Source organism: Dasypus novemcinctus, chromosome 4 (genome assembly GCF_030445035.2).
Source record: "Dasypus novemcinctus isolate mDasNov1 chromosome 4, mDasNov1.1.hap2, whole genome shotgun sequence".
NCBI lineage: Eukaryota > Metazoa > Chordata > Mammalia > Cingulata > Dasypodidae > Dasypus > Dasypus novemcinctus.
Genome location: NC_080676.1, coordinates 112,885,880 through 112,907,662, shown reverse-complemented (window position 1 = coordinate 112,907,662; position 21,783 = coordinate 112,885,880).

Sequence of the window (21,783 nt, the reverse complement as noted above, 5' to 3'; positions counted from 1 at the left end):
ACTAATAGCAGCCCTAGAGGCCAGTCCTTGATGCCTGGTACAATGTCAATGTTCATCCTGGCTCTGGGTTTTGTTATAGTTTTTTAAAATTATTATTATTAAAGCATTTTTATTGACTGCATGGGTCTTGGGCTTACTTTCCAACCCACAAGACCTCAACATGCAGGCCCAAGAATGCTCAAACAATATCCAAGGATGGGAGACAGTAGAGATTGCTGGCTGTTGGTCTGCAATCACCTGCCCCCAACATGCTAGTTAGCATAACTGATGGCCCAAAGCTATCCAATTTACATATCAAATAAGCCTGCAGGCAATACTATCTAAATGATTCTCTACCTAAGTGTACCTTAAATAAGACTCTCATATAGCAGCCCCATGCCCACTCCACAGACCCTCAGAGGAGCCTAGGTTAGGTAACTCACCAAGTAGGTTCCTTAACCACCCTCATTCTCCCTTTCCCCCGACCAGGGCCTTTGCTCTAACAAAACTGTCCTTCCCTGCATTTTCACCTGGCTGGCTATTTATGTTTACACATTATCACCAAAAGAAATTTCATATAACATCCAAAACAGGTGAGGGACAGGCTTCTCTCTGTTGGAGTGTGGATTTATGGATAAATACGGGGAGGAGGCTAGAATGATCCCCAGGGGAATGGATTGGGATCAAAGATATCAGTATGAGTTCATGTTGTCTAATACAGATACAGTTGGTATATGTAAAGTTATTTTTAGATGTAAGTATACACATGGGTTAAAATTCACATGTAAATGTTCTGTCAGCTAAGAGAATTAGAAGGAATGACTTCCAGTAGCAGTGAGTAGGCATAGAGCCCAGTTCTTGTTTTTTAATATCATTTTCCACAAAAGGAACTTAAGAAAAATGGCTGATTCTAGGACTAAGGAATTGTACAAGATGATCCTGGATCATCTTGTAGTGTCATAAAATAATAAAATGTTCAACAAAACAAAACCGTACATTGATTAGAGTATGTCAAAGGGGTCCAAGATCCAAGTGAAGGAACTCCCAATAGATAATCTGGAACAATTTGAGCAAGAAAATGGATGAAATAGTATTGGATTATAATAAAAAGTATAAAATTAATATCTGTGAGCCCATGACAATATATAAAACAATTTATTAGATAAATATACTTGGGATAAGAAATAATTCTTCCTTGTACCATAATTCTAAATAATTACATAGATATTCTGTCCTCAAGGAGAATGGGTATAAATCCCCACTCCTTAACTGTCAACTGCCTGTGGTGATTAGCTTCCAAAGTAGGAAGTACAGAAAATGACAGAATATAGAAAGAGGGAAAAGTGCAACTTTACAGCAGAGAAAACTGACAAACACCTAGGCAGATGGTCATGTTTAATATCAACAGTGATAAATCATGTTGATTCTATGTACCTTTGATATGAAATGATTAAAATGATACTTTATTGCTGTGATCATTATATCTCAAACCCTTAATCCCACTCTAATCAGGAAAAAATAACAGACAAATTCCAATAGAGAGGAGCCTACATCAAACTCCTCAAAAATGTCAAGATAAGGAGAGAAAGAAGAAAGAAAGAAAGAAGAAAGAAGAAAGAAGAAAGAAGAAAGAAAGAAAGAGAGAGAGAAAGAGAGAAGGAAAAAGAAAGAAAGAGAGGAGGGAGGGAAGGGGAAGGAGGGAAGGAGGGAAAGAAGGGAAAGGAGGGGAAGGAGGTAGAAAGAAAAGGAGAAAGGAAGAAAGAAAAGAAAGAAAGAAAGAAAGAAAGAAAGAAAGAAAGAAAGAAAGAAAGAAAGAAAGAAAGAAAGAAAGAAAGAGAAAGGAAGGAAGGAAGGAAGGGAGGGAGGGAGGAAGGAAGGAAGGAAAGAAGGAAGGAAGAAAGAAAAGAAAGAAAAAGAAATAGTTAATTTACCAGGGCTGCTATAACAAATAACATAGACTAGTTGACTTAAACAACAGAAATTTATTGTCTCACGTTTGGAGACTCCAAAAGTAAGGTGCTTGTAGGGTCATGCTTTCCATGGCATTTGTAGTGTTTTTGATGGTGACTTGCCAGAAGTGCATAATGTAATCTCTTCCTCCATCACAAAACCTTCTCTCTTCCTGTCTGTCCCCAACTAACTCTGAGCCCAAATTTCCTCTGCTTATTAGGACTGCAGTCATGATTGATTAAGACCTGCCCTGATTCAGTTCAGCCTCACCTGGACTAATAATATTCAAAGATTCTATTAACAAATGAATTCATCTCCACAGGACTGGGTGTTAAGACTTAAACATGTTTTTGTGGGGGAGAATTCAATCTTTAACTGTCATAGCCAAGAAGAATCATTTAAGGAGACATGACAAGTAAATATATTATGATATCCTGGATGAGAATCTGGAATAGAAAAAGATGAAGATTTTGGAAATCTGAAAAAGTATGTGGCAGTTTGATATTATTGATGAATTCCAAAAAGAAATATTGGAATATGTTTGTAATCTGATCTGTACCTGAGAATGACTGAGTTATGATTAGGGCGTTGATTTCCTACCCCTTGGTGGGTGGGGACACACAGATTAGAGGCATGGCAAAGAACAGAGTTGAGGGTTCTTAGTGTTGGAGTTCTGATGTTGGAGTTTGGTGCCGAAGTCTTAAACTGCAGTCCTGTGGAAAGAGAGAGAGCCATTCGCCTGGTAGTCTACAGCTATCCTTGCGGAGAAAACAGGAGCTGAATCCAGAGGAACCCAGGAAGCCTGAACCCTCACAGATGTCAGCAGCCATCTTGATCCAACATCAACATGTGAAAATAAACCTTGGTGAGGGATGTAACTTATACTTTATGGCCTGGTGTCTGTAAACTCCTACCCCAAACAAATACCCTTAATAAAAACCAACAAATTTCTGGTATTTTGCATCAGCACCCCTTTTGGCTGACTAATACAGAATATGACCTTTAATTTACAGTAATTTATCAAGGTTGGATCATTAATTACAGCAAATGTATCATAGTAATGCAAATGTTAATAATTGGAAAATCTGGGTGAGGAGATATATGGAATTGTTTTATTCTTTTCAATTTTTCTTTTACAAAATATAAGAAAAACATTGGAAGAAATTATTATATAGTTACATTATACATATACTCTGAATAGTTTTATTATTCATGCAAGGGTAAATTGAAATAAAAATCCCAGTATTTCCCTAGACAACTGCCATCAGTGACAGTAAAACCTACACCTATATTCTTTAATGCATCTTTAAATTCTCCTATGTTCAGGAATGAATGATTAATGGCTTTTCTTACCGTGTTCCTGCATTTTAAAATCTTTTTTCTTTCATGCTGAAGTCCTCTAAACCTTTTAGAAGCTAAATTTTGTCATTTTAATATGACTGTAATTGCTATATGCTTCTCTACTCAGTTTCTAACAGTATTGCCTGAGGGCAGAAAAGAGATAAGTGCCCTATTGAGTTTGAATAGATTTGTTCTGTAGATTAGCTAAACTACATTTTATTTTATTTTTTTAAGAACATTTGTAAAATGAATCTAAATCTGTTAAATTGTTTCATTTTTACCCTGGTTAGACTTTTGGATGAGTTTTTTTTTTTTTTCTTGTTTTTTTTTTTTTGGTCCTGCATGAAAATATGTGATAAAAAAATCTTTGGTATCAACTATATACATTTTTTGATGTTTTTATTGGAAAGTCTTTAACTAGAGAGCTATACAATCATTCCCTAAGAACTATTTGTAATATCCACATGAAAAACTGTTGTCTGGTAGCCTATAAAATCTTCTCTAAAGAAGTAAAACTAAAGGTAGTTTAAAATTTTTTTAAATTCATAAAGAAGCTTCAGATTATATAAATGTTCCATAAAAAATATACAGGATTCACAGATGTCTCGCCCCCTCCCCCTCCTATACGTTCACACATTAACAACCTCTTTCGTGAGTGTCGTACATTTACTACAACTGAGGAACACATACTGAAGCATTGCTACTAAACATGGTTTAAGATTATAATTTACATTTTTAATGATTAATGTATGTGTTGCAGTCATCAAAAAGTCAGTAAGGAATTCAGGTTATATAACAAATTATCCTGAATACACCAATTGAAAATACATACTTTATTGGATTCAGGAGTTGAAGTTTAAGAGTATGAAATGAATTCAATTTAATAGGCTTCTGTTTTTTTTTTAGAAATTAGTTAAGATTTTTGGAAAACTCATATCCAAAGGCTTACAAATTTAACTACACGACATCTTCCTATGATACAATTTTAAACACCTTTAAACTGCAAGGAAAACAGTTCCATCCATCTGCCCCATGGGATCTAATATCCCTCTCAATCAAAAACAGAGTAGGTATCACTATCCTCAAATCCTCAAGATGCACTAAAGTAGACTTATTATTATTCTAGCAATGGAAGAACTTGTATCATTGATACAAAGATAGTGGCCACCAGAGGTTCTGAGAGGAGGGAGAGGGAAGAATAGGTATAGCATGGGGGCATTTTCAAGACATTGGAATTGTTCTTCATGACATTACAATAACAGATATAAGATATTGCACATTCTGTCAAAACCTATAAAATTGTGTGAGGCAGAGTATAAACTAATAAACTATAGTCCATGGTTAGTAACAATGCTTCAATATATGTTCATCAACTGTAAAAAGTGCTATCACACTATTGAAAGATGTTGTTAATGGGGAAAAGAATGGGAAGAGGAGGGATTGGGTATATGGGAATCCCCCTATATTTTTTATGTAACATTTATGCAATCTAAACTTCTTTAAAAATAAAATAAAATAAAATAAAATAAAATAAAATAAAATAAAATAAAATAAAAAGTTTCAGGTTGACAGGAAGTGGAGGAGAAGGAGAATAAAAGTTCTACATCCTCATTGCTAAACTTTCCATCTCTACTAGCTTAGAATGTTTAGCAACCCTCAAATATCCACTACAGAAATCTAATCCTTTCATTTATAGATACAATTTTAAAGAGATCCTTTCAAAGCTAAGGGAAAGTTTAAGGAGAGGGGAAAATCATAAAATATTGAGTGACTTTTTAGAGGTCTCATAGTGAATGGCACAACTAGCTTGATAAATATTCTGAAATATTCAAAGTGAATAGAAACCTTTATTCCATAACTACTTTTCCTTCCTCGAACCCACACATCTTCAATCATAATTAAATTTATGAAGGAAAATCTCAAAAACTGATTTAAAATATATGACTCTATTTAAAAGAATTAGATTGAACAAATAAATTTAGTAATAGTTTTCCAATTCAAAGCCTCAAATAAATTGTTGAATTCCTTTATTTTAGGGCTTCTTACACCTCAGCTAATATCGCAATGCTTTTTTTTTTTTTTGCTAAATCTCTGTACCTAATATGCTATTATTTATGTATTATTGTTATTATAGCGATAATCTTTTAAACTTAATACATTTATTTTCAAAGAAATATCAATTGTAATAAATAGAAGTTACTATGAAAATAAAATCATTAGGATCAAGAAAATTCTTTCTAGAAACTGTTTCATGTGAAAAGTTGCTCTTCCTTTGTTTAAAGGGGATTTACCATATTTAAGATATTTCAATGTATCTTTCAAACTAAACCAAAATTTCTTTTTTAAAATTAGAAGGTTGTGAGAAAAAATTAGAGAGTTCTTACTAAGGTTTAGATCATGCTGTTTACTAGCATAAAACCCTTTGTTCATTGTTATCTTTAAATAAAACAGAGGACTATTTTATTATTTTGTCAATAAAAGATTTTCGTGTTCTGACTGCAGTACAATTTTCTTGTCCTCTTTTTTTTTATTACTTTTTCCAACATGTCTAGCACTCTAGCCACATCCCATTCAATGAAAGCATTTAATTTTACTCTGCCTTACTCTTAAAATGCAGTATCTTTAGCTGAAATTATATTGTTGCCATCTTATTGTGGGATTTTCTACTCAGCTTTCCAGGAAAAAATGATAATATTCTCTTCTATTTGAAGCTTACTTTCTCTTCACTTCAGACAGAAAGAAAACTTGTTCCTAAGAGTATTTTGAAAGCATTCTTCATTTGTGTGTATGAAATAATATATCTCTATCATCTTTATTTTTGCCTTTCTCTCTCTAAATAAAATGTATTACAGACAGTGGGAAAAAAAACATATCTTAATTTATTTAAGATAGTAAGAGAACAATATAATGATTGGATTATCACACCTACTTTATTTTATAAAATTTATTTTTGTTCTGATTTTAAAGTAATTTATGCTTATTGTGGAAAGTAGGAAAAAAAGACCTAATAATATGAATTTTAATTTTTCATTACCTCTACCAAGAAACAAATATGATTCTTATTTTGGATTAAAGTATCTCAATATATTTCCAAAAATATACACACTTGTCTTTTAAACAACATACCATATGCATGTTAGGGCTTATGCAATATTTCTAATTTTTTTTTCAAGTAAAAACAAGCAATGGATATTTTTCTGTATCCTTAATTTTGTATTTATTATTACCAAGTGAATTACTGAATGGAGAAGTTAATTAAAAATAGGAAAATTCAAGATCCTGAACTTTGATACCTTTCAGAATTGTAAAAATTAATGATCCAGTGACAGGAAAAGTAACCACTCTGTCAGTAATACTTGTATTGCTCTGGTCAGGCCTTTTAACCTTTCAATACCTTGGATCATATGTAAAATGAGGATGCTAGACATATACTCTTGAGGTACTAAAGAATTTAGTTAACCAGGCAAGATTCTTGGTTGCAAGTAAGAGAATGCAGTTCTGGGTATATTAAGCAGAAAATTATTTGGAAGGATTTCAAGAGCCTCAGAGAACTCATGAATAGCATGGGAATCAGTCTCAGAAAATTGACTGGAATTAAAGAAGTCTGGATAGCAAGAATTATAAATAAGATCATGCAACTAAAATAGTGTATTTAGAACTTTGTTCTAGTGACTATCACTATTGCTGGATTCTTATACTGGCTCTATACTTTCTCTATGTTGCTGCTGTAAGTAATTTCTCCACTTTGACTGTGTCCTTATGTTAGTTCAGTAGAACTTTAAGTGCTGGGAGGGAGCATCAGATTGGCCTAACATGTGTGCCCAATCTAAAGAGGCTAGAGAAATAAACAGTGGTATATTTGTGCCATAGAATACTATGTGACCAACCAAAAGAAAGACAAAGAAAAGGTAATACTAAAAAACACTAATATACTAATATCTTAGTTTGGCAAAGGCTTGCCAATGAAAACTACCAGAAATAGGTTGGCTTTTTCTTATACATATATATTTTTATTTATTTCTCTCCTGTTCCCCCCTCCACCCCATTGTCTGCTCTCTTGTGTCCATTTGCTGTGTGTTCTTCTATGTCTGCTTGCATTCTCAGCAGCACCGAGAACCTGTGTCTCCTTTTCTTGTGTCATCTTGCTGCATCAGCTCTGTTTGTGCAGCACCACTCCTGGGAGGACTGTGCTTTGTTCATGTGGGGCAGCTCTCCTTGCAGGACACACTTCTTGAGCATGGGGCACCCCTACAAGGGGGGACAGCCCTGTGAGGGATGGCACTCCTTGCACAAAGCAGTACTGCACATGGGCCAGCTCACCACATGTGTCAGGAGCCCTGGGTTTGAACCCTGGACCTCTGATATGGTAGGCAGACGGTCTATCAGTTGAGTCATGTCTGCTTCCCAGGTTGGCTTTTATAATGGGAATTTTATTTAGGGAAAAAGCTTACAGTTCTGAGTCCAGGAAATGTCCAAATTAATGCATCAGCAGAGATGTTTCTCACCAAATTCAGCTACTGGTGATCCTGGGGTCCCGGATATGGTGAAGCAAGATGGTAACTGATCTCTTCTGATGCGAAGGCTTGCTCGGTCGGTAGAGGTGGGGTCTGGCTGCGGACGAGGGGTCGGTCCAGCTCTGGACGAGGGGTCAGTCCCTCTTGGGACAAGGGGTCGGTCCCACTTGGGACGAGGGGTCGGTCCGGCAGCAGACGAGGGATCGGTCTCACAAGGGGTTGCGCAGTTCGGCTGACGGGGTCGCCCGGCGAAGCCAGCGACGAAGGGGTCACCCGGAGAAGCAGGTGACGAACTGGGGACAAGGGAGTCCAGGCCCTTGTCCGGGGCTCTCAGGACTGGAGGGCGCACGGCAGAAGAACTACCGCGGAGACAAGGTAAACACGCAAGTCCACTTTATTGAGGGAGAGGCAACAGTTTTATAGGGGCTGGGGAAGGCTGATTGGTCGAAGCCACGCCCTGTTCTGATTGGTTGAAAGGTCAGTGGGTGGTACTGGATGGGGGAGGGGCGGTGATTAGGGATTGGCTGTCGCTGTTGCTGGGGGAAGGGGCAGGGTTTAGGGATTGGTGGCTGCTGTTGCTGGGGTAGAGGGCAGACTGGAGTTTCCCGCCCACGCCTGGCTGTTGCTGCTGTCGGGGGGAGGGAAAAGGGCAGACTGGATTTTTCCACCCACGCCTGGCTGTTGCTGCTGTCGGGGGAGGGGAAAAAGGCAGACTGGAATTTTCCGCCCTGCGCCTGTGCAGGGAGAAAGAAGAAGAAGGGTGCCGCCCTACAGGCATCGTGTGGCGCCATCCTGGAGGAGGGGCGGCCGCGTAAGCATGGCTGCCGAGAAGGGGAGACCCGAGGGCACTCTGCGCCCATGCCGAGCTCCCTTCATGGGTGGCGGTGAGTCCGACCAGCCACCCTATTATGGGGGCAGCAGAATTAGGCCTACCGCGGCCGCTCCCCTGCCAGGCCAGCAAACCACACTTCAGCCCGAGGGGTGACCGCATTCTGAGGTTCCTGTATTCCCCTCCCTTGCCCAGCTGTGGAAGACTAGACATAGGGCTTGTCTTTTTCCAGGCCTTCTCTCTCAGTCTTAACGGCTCCACTTTCTTCCCAAATTTAGCTGTGGGTGATCAGGCATATGATTCAGCTCATTTCCTCAGCCTTGAGCTGCTCCATGGGCCAGCCTCTTGGAGGCTTCATGCTTAAGCTTTAACTACTACAATCCTTGAGTCCTTTCTTACATGGCAGGATCAAAAACGTCAGCTTCCTTCCTATGTGACATTCTCTCTTTGTCTGCATTTATATAAGACCTACTATGAAGACAGAGACTCAATCTGAGTCATACCTCACTGAGATAGTCAAATCAAAAGCAATCTAATCAAGTGATCTAAAGTGAATCTAATACAATCAATGTGTACTACACCCACAGGAATAAATTAGCTTAGGAACATAATCTTTTGGGATTCAAAAAGAACTTCAAACAGTGGCAACAAATTATATGGATGAAACTCAATGCTGTTATGTTAGGTAAAAGAAGATGTAAAAGAAGGCATAGATGATTCCATTTTGTAAAGTTGAAGAGCAGGGAAAAACTATTTCTATAGTTATAGATACCAAAACAATGGTTGCCTATGAATGGTGGAGACTGACTGACAAGGATCGTGAAGAAATTTTCTGGGGTAATGGAATATTCTAAGTCTTGATTTTGGTGGTAGAGTCACATGCTAATAGTTATTATGAACAACCAAAAAAATCACAAAATTGTGATTTGTGCTCAATTTTTCATCCAGATTTTGTTTACATTTTATTAGTTATTATTTTATTTTGATGTGACCAATTTGCTAATACCAGAAAGTTTAAAAAGAGGCATTATAATACATAGCACTTTTAAAAATTTCCAAAAATGTTGACACAGTTCTGTTAATTCCATCTAAATAATGTCCACATTTTTTACCTCATGATTTAGAAAAAGTTAGGGATGTAGGCTTTGCCTAATACTACATGGATTTGAACTTCAGTTCTCCTACTTAACAAATGTGAAATCTTGGCTAACTTAACCTCTTTTTAGCTAAAGTTCTTTATTCACAAAAAAAACAATAATAATTGTGTTTTAGTTTGCCAAAGAGCTGCCGATGCAAAGTACCAGAAATCTGTTGGCTTTTTAAAGGGGATTTGTTTGGAACAAAAACTTACAGTTCCAAGACTATGAAAAGTTAAAACTGAGGTACCATTAGTGATGCTTTCTCACCAAAGTCAGTTACTGTTGCTCCTGGCATGTTGCCGTGTGGTAAAGCAAGATGGCCACTGATCTCTGCCCAGGTTTCGGCCTTCCCCTCCAAGTTCCCCTTTCCTCTTGAAGCTGCCCCATGGGCAAAGCCTTTTGCCTAAGCAATCCTGTAGTCCTCCCTCTCCTGGCATAGGGCTTGTTTCTTTCCAGGCCAACTACATCAGTCTTGGCTGTTCCAGCCTCTTCCCAACCTCAGTTATAAACTATCAGTCATATAGCAAGGCTGGTCTCCTCCTCAGCAGCTCTATGGGCCCAGTCTCCAGCGGCTTCATGCCTAAGTGATCCTGTTTCTTACATAGCAGGATCAAACATGGCAGTTCGATTTTTCCTCTATGTGAGTCTGTTTATATCAGACCTAGCAAGGGGATGGGGACTCAACCTGAGTCACGCCTCACTGTCATAATCCAATAAAGAGTCCTAAAGCAATCTTAACAAGTAATATAACCAAAGGCCTCTCAATTGAATTTAATGCAAGCAAAGGATATTACACCCAGAGGAAGAGATTAGTTTACAAACATAATCTTTCTCTTTTTGGGTTTCATAAAATAATCTCAAACTCCCACAAATAGTAACTACCTTTGATAAATCACTTAAATATTATATATGGTGGTAGCTCAGTGGATATTGGTTATTATTTTAGAAGCATCATTCTCTAAAATGTCTTTGACTATACTGATGGTTAAACTCATGGGTCAACATGGCTAGTTTATGTTGTCGCAGTTTGGTCATATAAGTACTGAATCTGTGAGGATCTATATGCAATCAGTTAGTTGATTACATCCATGGTTCATTACATCTACAATCAACAAAGGAGATTGCCTTCAGCAATGAGAGAAGTCTCATGCAATCAGCTGAAATCCTTAAAAGGAGATCTAATTATTTCAGCAGTCAGAAGAATATCTACCCATATTTATCCAGCCACCCTTTCTTAGGGAATTCATCAAAACTTTCATCAGAGTTCCCAACTTGCAGCTTTCCCTATAGAATTCAGATTTGCTATGGTATCTATATCTATATCCATATCCATATATGTATCTATACCCATACCCATATCTGTATCCATATCAATATCCATATCTAAACCCATATCTATGTATATCATCTATATCTATCAATCTAAATCAGGAAGTAGTTATAATATGTCTACTTCCCTTTCCCTTTCCAGTATCTATGACTTGATATAGATGATATAGATATGTAGATAGATAGAGATAGAGATAGAGATAGAGATAGAGATAGAGATAGAGATAGAGACAGAGAAATATCCTGTTGATTCTGTTTTCTTGAAGAACACTGACAAATACAACTCCTTTCTTTTACCATCTAATTTTGGCTAATACTAATGGAGGACACTAAGGGAATTTATGGCAGATATATTCCTGTAAATCTCTGCTAAATGAAAGTTGGTTTTTTTTTAATAAATCCCAATGTAAAAAAAAATTTAGGTGACTGAGTTTGACCTTAGTCTGAATTTCCCTTAGAAACTATACCAATGTGTGGTCATTTAGAAAATGTTCACTGGTGTCATCTAAATCTCAAATACAATGTCTCTCTCCTATGAACATCAGGGGAGAGACAGCATTGGGGTATCAGAGAACCATTGCAGTACCCAGGTCATATGGACTGACAGTGAGGATAGAAACCCCAGAGTCAATCTGTGTGGACTCAGGTAGAGGTCTGGATCCTCCAACCCTACTTTGGATATCTTGGGATTATGTAAGAAGAATTATAGCATAATCCTAATTATGGTGAGAATATTTAAAAGGTATGAGATTAACTGATCTCAGTTCATCTTAAAGGGTGAATTTATATTCTTGATGTATATGAAGGTTTCTAATTTTGATATTTTTAGATAAGGGATTACTCAAATTTTGTAAATTTAATTCATTCATGAATTTAATGATCTCTTGACTAGTTATTATGGACCAAGCCCAGTTTTAAGGATTATGGATACTACATTAAATAAAACAAATAGATGAGGCTATTGCTACTAATTAAGATAACACTTTTGATGGCAATGCACACATTTCATGAAACATCTCCAGTCACCTTTTTTTTTCATGGAAAAAATGTGGAATACAACAATAAATCAAGAATTTAAGAAATATTTTATGTGGCAATACTAGTTCCACTGTACTAGTCTAGTTTCTGTAACATTTGTTTGATTTGGTCAAAAGTACTAACTTCAGAAACATTATCTGATTCTTAAACATTATTTTTCTCAAATTTTGTTTATTTATTCATTGATTTATGCATGTGTTCATTCACTCACTTAACTTTGAAGAACTTCTTCAAAGGTATTGTCTTTGTTTTCCAAGGTTGCTATAATAAATACCACACACTGGTTGGCTTAAGCAACAGGAATTTATTGTCTTCTATCTGGAGGATAGAATTCCAAAATTAATGTATTGATAAGCCATGCTTTCGTTCAGAGTCCATAGTGTTCTGGTGGTGTCTTGCTGGCAATCAGTCTCTGTTTCCATCACTTGTCAATTTATGCTTTGTTTCCTTCTGTGACTTCTATTTCAGTGTCCATATTTTCTTTGCTTATAGGGACTAACCATATTGGATTAAAGGACATTCTGTTTCAGTTTGGCCTCATCTTAATGGGATCTTTGAAGATCCTATTTACAAATGAGTTCACATCACAGGACAGAAAGTTAAGACTTGAACCTGTCATGTGTAGCACCTAATTCAATCCCATCTGCTATAAAATACACTAGGGGCTATATTTTGTGTCATTCTGATTGTTTTAGTCTACTAAACTGTCAAAGGCAATATATCAGAAATGGGTTGGCTTTTAAAATGGGGATTTATTAACTTACAAAGTTACAGTTCTGAAGTCATGAAAATGTCTAAGTCAAGGCATCATCAGGTGATGATTTCTCCCCAAAGATCAACTGCTCGTGATCCTGGATGCCTCTGTTACATGGCAAGGTCCATAGCAGCATCTGCTGATCTTTCTTCTGGGTTTCATCACGGTCAGGTTCTGACTTCCATGGCTTTCTCTTTCTCTCCCTCTGTGGCTTTTTCATTGTCTTTCCCTCATATTCATCCCATATGTTACAGACTCCAGGAAGAGGATTAAGACCCACCTTGGGCTAAGCCTTAATTGAAGTAGCCTAATCCAAAGGCCCTTAACTAAACCAATGTAATAAAAAATCCCCACCCACAATAGGTTCAAACACATAGGAATGGACCTGCTTTAAGAATATGAGAAACTGGTCTTTCTCATTCATAGTTATCATAGCTACTTAATGCACACTTGTGCTAAGTAAATTTTTGTATTTGCTAATCACAGTAAAAATTTCATTTGATTATATTCAGTATTTGAAAATAATGTTAGGTCTAAGTTCTGACTCATATTTTGGCCAAAAAGCATTGAAACATACAATTTCACTTTATAAATCAATAAGCTCACTTTTCAATTCTGACAAAAATAAAAGCAAGTTATTTTCTGCTCTTAATAAAATATCTTTTTCTTATTCAGGATTCTGAAAGCCCTGCACAGTGTCAGATACAGACAGCTATATTATAGCATAGAGGGTGATCAATTTTCCCCCTTTAAAAGTGAAATCATACAAAAGCACAGTGGGATAGCCCTTCTTTGCATATGGTTTACTGCACAATTTTAGCAGACTCATATTTACAGCAGATGATGATAGCCTGAAAAGAAGATCATGCTGTGATCAACTACTATGCTTACCTGATTGATTAATAGAGTACATGTTTAGCCTAATTGTTCAAAATAGATGTCATTAGATGTATTACACTTTCAGATTAATAATTTTCCCTAAAACTTGGAAAAAGTTTTCCCTAAGCCTTTGCTAGCATGTTTCAAATAGTAGAAATCTGAAGATTAAGAAGAATTTAATAGAATCATCTGACCAAATGCATTTATTTTTATACATATCTAATATACATAATTTTATTTTTAGAAAAAAAAATTCTCCCTATTCTTGTTATATGTGGATATTTGCTTCACGTGTTTATCTTGTCTCCTGAATGTGAATTTCATGAAGACAAAGACTAAATTTAATCCTTTCAATGTATTTGTAAAAAATGTTAGCATAGGGAAGTGGATGTTGCTCAACCAGTTGGGCATCTTCCTACCACATGGGATGTTCCAGGTTTGGGTTCCAGTGCCTCCTAAAGAAGACAAGCCGGTATCTACCTGTATCCCACCACAACAAGTGCCAGACACCCACACCCCATGACAAGAGCTAGATGCCACACTCTGTAGCAGTGAGCAGACACCTAAACCAGCAGATCCCACAAGCCAGCAGATGCCACAGTCTGCAGGGAGTGGATGTGACTCAGGTTGTTGGACATGTGCCTCTCATGTGGGAGGTCCTGGGTTCACTTCCCAGGGGTCTCCTGGAGAAGGTGAACAAACAATGAGCCGACAGACAAGGAAATCATCTTTGGGAGTAGGGGGGATAAATTAAAAATAAGTAAAGTAAAATAAGTGCATCTTTTTAAAAATTAAAAAGAAAAATGCTAGCATAGCAGACCAGATTTGGAAAGTACTTGTTCAAATAATTTCTGTTCCTTTTCTTTCTAAATCCCCCGTTCATTGTAACATTTTCTTCATCCAAAAAGGACTGTGAAGAGATTTTTTTCTTAGATCTGATAACATGTGGAGCACTGTCCCTTTCTCCAGAGAACAGGAAACACATATAATTTGGGTATAGTCACTGTCTTCCCCTCACTCAGAGCAGAGCCTGCATTTCCCATGGGAGAGTCGACTGAAATGGCACTTACATTTTGCTCTCAGACTCATAATCTCTTCTCCTGAGTTCTCCAATCTAATACCACAACAGTGGCCAAGATTTTCCACAAGTTGAATTTAAACCACTCTTTTCTGAACATGTAGAAGTTATTGTCTCTTATTTACATAAAATTCCACATTGGTCTTTCCAAATCAAGTTCAGGTCCTTTACGAAAGAGATCAAAAGATGTTTGTAAGAAATAAGTCCCAGTGAAATAAATTCATATTTTTTTCTGTTTTGTTACCCAATATTTTGTTTTTCTTTGATTTGTTTACTCATGATAAATCATATGTCTCCCAATGTCTTTTTTTCCAAAGCCTTTAACATTTTTTTACAATCTGCAAAATTATTGGCCTTCTGAAACAGGAGAAATACAACTTCTATTATCTACAGTATGTTAATTATAGCAGCACTCATTCGTATTTTCTTATATTCATATTTTAATCCTGTATTTTAGTTAAAACTGAATTGGGTAGTAGAACCAAAACTCCCCACTTTAATCATAGAATATTATTATGTTGAGTGATTGTCTGTTAGTATGGTTTCATTGAGAGAGAGCTTTAGGTGACAAATATTTAAGCAGGATTTCTGAGTACACAATGTATTACTATGCTTTTAAAATATAACAAAACAAAGTAAATCTCTTAAGTTGAAAAGTGACTATTAATTTCCCTTCTAAACTACAGAACATTTTAAAAACAGTATTATGGGATGTAATTTTGTTTCTATGATTAAATTATTCTCAGAAATAACAAAATTTACTACTATCATGTATTCATGAAAATTTATTAGGTCAGGAGTACAGGACAGATTCCCTGGCTTGAAGAACGTGAGAATAAAACTACATGATTAGAAGATGCTGAAGGTGTTAAGGAGGAAGAAAGAAGAGCAATAACATAATGAATAAGCCTCTGGCACAAAATAAAAGCAAGATGTTGCACATCACAGATGCTTATGTGCAGGAAAATATTCAGAAACACTGAAGGTCGAAGTTTGCTACTGGCAAGATAAAAGTTTACTAGTGTCAACAAGGCCTAGCAGAGGTGACAGAGTAAATGGTGTGTGAGTAAAAGATCATTCATTATTTATATTGATAATTAGAAGATGTCTATATTGTACCATATTTCATGTAGCTCTGGATAAAATTCCTGGTGCCAACAGTCATCTTGCAACTATGCTTCTAAAGCTTAACTGCAGAGAGAGAAGAAAATTATGTTCATGTGTCAGGAAGAAGATCAAGAAACAAAATAGGCATAGTGAATCACTCCTCCAGGAGCTGATTGTGAAACCTAAATTTTACATGTGAATTAGAAAAAGGTAGAAATCTATCTAGTGATTTGTTCTTGAGTAGATTTTCTTTTGCAGACTTCTTATGAGTATTTCTTACATCAGAAACTGATTTAAAATAATATCATGGGAGTTATATGAGTATAATATAATATGACCACATGACAAAATTCTTTAAGCAATTTTTTGAATTCCAGTAATCAAAGAGGAAATGAAGCAACAATAAAATATAAATAGTTGTGCTAAGTTTCAAATTATTAAATCATATTAGGTTGTAATGAATGTATTATCAATTCAGCTACAGAAGAAAGTCCTGGAAAAAATACTTTAGCTTGACTGAAAGTATGTGCAATAAGCATTTACTGTGTTATTGCAGCATTTTAGCTCTGATAAAATCTATTTCTGCTGAACTAAAATAAAGAATTCTTTCCTTTTGGGATCTGTTTATAAACATAATTGACTAGTTATTTAACTCAATGCACCAACTACTTCTTTCTAAACAGTCTATCCTAGATTATCTCAACTAAATGAAATGTTAATTTACTGATATAATATTAATAACACTCACGTTGTTTGTGTGTCTACTCTGTTGGAAAACACACATTCCAGAAATTATCTTTAATTCTTAGAAAAGTCTTGAGGGGCATAATTTATAATTCTCCATATATTTCAGATAAAACATGAGGAAGAGAGTTGGCAGATGAAACAATTCAATTAAGTTTCTATATATTACATGGTTCCCAAGTGGTGTAGGCAAGATAGGAAAACGCCTATGTTGTACTTCTTTATATCGCACTGCCTTAGTGGTATATTTATTTGGATTAACTCTTTATTAAACAAAAGAAATAACAATAACTTTCCAACCTCTTCAATTTATTTTTTAAAGTTGAACAACATCAAATCCTTAACTTGATAACTTTCTCCACCCAGAAATATCAGAATAAATTGTAATGGAATGATTAAGGATTTCTGCAATAGATCCTACAGCTAGGAAAAGGAATTATGACTGTAAGTACATGAATGACATTCAAAGTACAATTATGGTCCTGCCATGCTACATTTGAATTCACAAACACAGTCTTTCCCTAGTATGATAGTATGAAAAGCTTTAAGAATTAGTGAGTATGTTACATTGGTGATGCTATGACTGCTGATTCTTCTTGGAAAGAGGTTCTGAATTAGTTAAGGAACGTTGTTGACGAAAAGAGGCCGGGTGACAATTCCAGTAAAATTGAAGTTCCAGCCCAATCTTTGAAATATTTTGGAATTATGTGTGCTGAGGCAACCAGAGATTTCCCTCAAATTATGAGAAACATATTATTATAGTTTTCTAATTTCATCACTGAAAAGTAAGCCAGACTCTCTCTAAGCCAAACTTAGTTTATAAACGCACTACTCTCCCCCCAGCATGGATCATGCCTCCCAGGGAGGAGCCTCCTTGCACTGAGGGATTCTTACTAAGCACCTACTAGCAATGAATCTGGAAAAAGACTTTGACCAAAAGGGGGAAGTATTAAGTACAAATGGGTTTTTATGGCTAATAGATTTCCAAGTGAGCCAGGAGATTATTCCAGAGGTTACACATCTCAGCAGCATCACATTGACTGCCAGTAAACAGTGCCTCAACCACTAGGGCCCTCAAGGGCTCTAGAGATATCTAAACACTGTAGACAAGGCAGAAAATCTCAGGAATTCAGCACAATCTCAATGGACCTTTGGATATCTGCTCCCCAAAATATCTGCAACTGCAAATAATACACTTTCAACCATCTGCCCCATGGGATCTAAGGCCCTCTCAACTGGAAGCAGGATGGGCATCACTGTGCCAAAATCCTCAAGATTGAGGAATGAACAAACATAAGGGCACAGCAACTACAGACTAAGGTAGACTTATTATTATTTTAGTAATGGAAAAATATATATCATTGATATAAAGGCAGTGTCTCCTAGAGGTTGAGGGGAGAGAGAAGGAAGAAAAAGGGCAACCAAGGGGGCATTTTGGGGACATTGGAAGTGTCCTGCATTACATTGCAATGATGGATACAGGCTATTATACATTTTGATAAACCTGTAGATTTATGTGGGATAAAGTGTAAAATATAATGTAAACTACATTCCTTGGTTAGTACAATGCTTGAATATGTGTGCATCAATTGTATCAAATGTACCACAGTAATGAAAGATGTTGTTAATGTAGGAAAATGAGGGAGAGGGAGGAGGTGGGGCATATGGGAATCACCTATATTTTTAATGTAATATATATGTAATCTAAAGTTCTTTAAAAATAAAAAAAAATAAAAATATAAGTTAGGGACTGGTGGAACTATGAAATTTCTGGTGAACTCCACTACTCACTTAGGAATTTTGTTGTCTTCCACCCATAAAATAACCAAAGGAAACCTGAGTTCGAACTGAAATCTACACAGAAATATTAAAAGTTTTACAAAGGGCAATTTTGCAGGCTGTCCCACTAATACATTATAATTTGATGACAAACATAATTTTACATATATTTACAACCAGAATTCATACCGACTGAACCATTTGGCAGAAATCAAGTATGACTATTCATCTGAAACCTTTTGTGTGCTTAACAATGCCAATTTTGCTGATTATTTGAAAAACAATTTCTAGTTTATTATTGAGCCATGAAGGAATTTCTCCTACACCGAAGAACATCAGATATCCAAGACCAGAAATCCCTATTATATATTGGGTAATGTTGGGGAAATAGAGAGAGAGGAGCAGAGCATTTCTTACTGATAAATTGGAAGTGGTATTTTCAAAACCATTGATCAAGGGAAATTCATTATGACTTCACACATACCTGATCTGTGATAAAGCCTGTGATAGTCTTCTAAAGTTCTCAAGTCTTCATAATAGTACAGTCAAAACTCTATGTTTTTCTTCCAGCAAAGCCATTCTGATTGTTTGGTGCATGATTTGAATTTCTGAAGTGAGGGCCACATGGCTGTTTTGAATTTTGACACTCGACTGACAGTACATCTTCACACTAGATGGAGCAGGAAGCAGTTTATACATTGGGTGCAAAAGGAATAAAGCTCCCATCGTGAGAGGAGTGCTTGGATGTTTATAGAACCTTGTGCCATGACCAATGCCTCCACATGACAATGAGATAATAGCATTCTAGCTTATTGGATATCAAACACCACCCCTCTTTTAGTTGCTCAGCTATGGAAGTCTTTTTGGGAACTTACAGAATGAATCAAGGTTTGTAATTGAGAAGACCCCAAAAGGCCAAGCTTCCAGTTAAGACAGGGATTGAAATGTTAAGGAAGATGCCTTAGTAAGAATACTAGAACTAACCACACAAATTCTTGAAATGAGTGGGCATAACTGTGTTCAGACCATGCACCATAGACCTCAAATCCAATGAAACCACTAATGTACAAAACTCTGGTCATATCGACAGGAAATAAGTCACCTTAAGGGAACTCTAAGTAGAATTCATAGAGTACAGGGTCCAGCATCTCAACGGATTTCTTATACTTTTACTAGTAACTCCGGAGGTTGCAAATAGTTGCTGAGGTTAGCTTTGCTAATCTTAATGTCTGTTTATCCTGTTTCAGAAGCAAGTATGGATAACACAATTAATGGTTGGGAAGCACACACAAGACCTCTAAAACATATTTCTTCCTATTAAGATACTCACTTTACTTCTATCAATGTACAGCAATAATCAAGAAAACACAATATTAAATAGATAAGACCTGTTCTTTTTTACCCTCAAAGTAGTTGCATTGAATGAACAATTGAAAAAAAAAATATGCTACTGAGAATAGGTGGTGAGAAAGGTTTGAGGGTCTGGCTGCGTCAATTAAATGAATGTGTCCTGACATTGAATAAAAAATGTCATAAAGGATAATGAAATTATATAATTTTATATATCTCCATCATTATACATTTTTTCTTTTGACCTGTCTGATTCAGTTGTCCATGGTTAGAGGCTGCACTTCCATATGCTGGTATAAAGAACAATAATGATGCATAAGGTATAATATTCATTAGTTAAATTTGTCAGTATACATTACTAAATAAACCTTAGAGAAAGGACAAAATTTTATCCCTTGTAGCTAAATTAGGTATAACTGTGACAGTTTCCATTACTAAATGTCACAGACAGTCCTATAATTTCTTACCCATCAAGTCCTAAGACTTCTTCCTGCAAAAGGAATACAGGCAGGACCTGGTGAGAGTTGTTTTTGGTGTCACAGTCTCTTTTGGGGAAAACATTTTGCCCAAGCACCTCAAGGAAGGAAGGAAGGATATGAGTTAAAACATGTTATAAGAAGAAAAGAAGAGATCATGGCAAATGGGAAGGGGATCCACATGTTCTAATCCCAGGGTAGGATGCAAGAACTTTATTCCCATGAAAAATGGTTTCTCAGAGTAAGACAATAATACTCTTAGCTATCTTTAAGATCTGATGGTCAATGTGGGAAAAGCTGGCTGACCTGTTTTCTACAGAGAATAGAAATTTAATTGTGCTGATTTATGGGTTGTATGTAATGTTCCATCTGGATAATCTGGTGAACAAAGAAGTTACAAGGTTCCCTGATGACTTTACTGCTTGAAACTAACATTTGGTCATGATTTGTGGACTATATTTACTATGTTGATTGTTTTTAAATATACCATTTGATAAATATTACCATTGAAATCATGCTTTTATGTAGAAATTACAAACTGATTGTAAAATTCATATGGAAAAGCATAGAAATTAAAATTGCAAAACAACTTTGTGAAAAAAACAACAGAATGAGAGAATCATTCTTGTTTTAAGACCTAATAAAAACAAACTTAACAAGATAGTGTAGCATAACGATATATAAAATAGATCAAAGACATAGCATAGAGAGTTTTGTGATATAACTACATATATATGGACAGCTGACCTTTGACAAAGATAAGAAAATAATTCAGTAGAAAAGGGCGTCTTTTCATCAAATGATGCTATAACAAACAAGATCTATAAGCAAAAGGTAAACTTAAATCCAAAGCTTGTGCAATATACAAAAACTAATTTAGGTGGATTAAAGATCTAAAGATAAAACGTAAAACTATAAAACTTTTAAAATAAAACATAAGAAAACTCTTTGCAAACTGAGTTAGAAAAAATGTCTTAGATACTACAACAAAAGCATGTTCTATAATATAATATATTATATTATATAATATAATACAGTGGACTTCATTAAAACTATCATAGTTTACTCTGCCAAAGACACTGTGAATGAGAAAATAAGCCAGGGACTGAGAAAAAATATTTGATAATCATATATTTTAAAAAATGACATTTTCAAAATATAACATCAACAGTCATAACTCATTAAGAAAAATACAACTAAAAAATTTTAGCAAAAGTTTTGAAAAAACTCTTTTAAGAATATACGCAGATAACAAATATACATGCAAAAGAGATGCTCACAATTACCAGTCATTACAGAAAAGTAAAATAAAACCACAAAGAGATACTACTTTACACAATTTTGAGAGTGGTTAGTTTGAAAAAACTGACCATAACGTGTGTTGATAAGACTGAGGAAGAATGTACTACTGGCAGCAATGTAAAATACTACTTTGTAAAACAGGTTTAAAGTTTCTTAAGAAGTTAAATATATATCCAATATATGTTCTAGCAATTA